The 1,088-nt window shown below is 40.4% G+C and overlaps 1 long non-coding RNA gene across 1 annotated transcript; it reads right to left on the bottom strand.

Annotated features, from left to right (window-relative positions):
- Positions 1–733: 733 nt before the first annotated feature.
- LOC119345698 lies at positions 734–1,088 on the bottom strand. The gene is made up of 2 exons (XR_005167146.1): positions 992–1,088; positions 734–897 (listed from the first exon to the last, which is right to left on the bottom strand). It is a non-coding gene; the product is annotated as an uncharacterized LOC119345698 (long non-coding RNA).

The following is a 1,088-nucleotide window of genomic DNA, read 5'->3' as shown; positions in this document are numbered from 1 at the left end:
AGGGCGTATTTTCTCCTCGGCTATTCTGACACGGTGGCTGCTTCCCTTTGAAGTTTGGTCCTCTGGCTTCGTTTCCTTCACGTCGATGCAGCCTCCGGCACTGGTGTGGGGCCTGTGATAAATAGTAGAGGTTTGGTTGCAGCTCTTCCAGTGGGAAGGTTACTTGCTTAGGGTGTTGGTCTTGTAGAATCATGTCCTTAATGACTTCCATCCATGAGTAACAATGGCAGGCTGGCTCTGGCAATAGAGCGACATGCGACGGTGCATCATCGGCTCGTTCGAGAGGATGATGAAGGCGATAGACCCCAAGAACTTCAATTTTTTATATATTTCGGCATTGTTTGTGTTACAAGTTGGTTAATAGATTTGAGTGTCCAAAAAAAGTGGCGGGTAGAGCAAGGCTACTTAATGCATTTATTTAATGAGATGAGGGAAAGATTTGTGCCTTCATCATATTTTGTTCATGTTGTGTAACTGAGTGGTGAGTGGTAGTATTTTTATTTTGCTTTATGAGACGAGCCAAAGTATTTTAACTGTGGTCCTCGAGTGCTACTAATTATTTTGTGGTTGAACTTTTCTGCATCGTTCTCTTAGATTTTAGCAAAATAAATTTTGAGAAAGTAAAAAATCTTTCTGATTGAGGTTCCAACTATCCTCTTCAAATCGGTCTTTAGTTATTGTTTTCACATTCCTCTCCATTTCTCGGTTTGATTGTAATTTTGTGTATGTAATATTGACCGATAATATTCTGAATTAATGAGACAAGATAATCTCTATTCTCTCTAAGTTGGGAAATATCGTTCCTCTGGTAAATCACAATAATATCGCCTTGGTCCCCCTCTACTTATGATCTGCAACGCAATTGGGCTTCGCTGTTAAGCCAAGTCATCTTCTTTCCTGCGTAGAATAGAGATTGCTACAATTTAGACATAATATTCTGAATTAATGAGACAAGACAATCTCTACAATTGCTTGGTAGACATGTACTTACCACACATGACGTATGTAGAAACTAAAGCTAAGAGTGGAGAAGAATCGCATGGGACTAGAGCTAGCAGCCACACAACATTGTAACTAGCGGTTGGGGC

The sequence above is a fragment of the Triticum dicoccoides genome, unplaced genomic scaffold, assembly GCF_002162155.2.
Source record: "Triticum dicoccoides isolate Atlit2015 ecotype Zavitan unplaced genomic scaffold, WEW_v2.0 scaffold268646, whole genome shotgun sequence".
Taxonomy (NCBI): domain Eukaryota; kingdom Viridiplantae; phylum Streptophyta; class Magnoliopsida; order Poales; family Poaceae; genus Triticum; species Triticum dicoccoides.
This window is presented reverse-complemented; position numbering and strand designations above follow the sequence as displayed.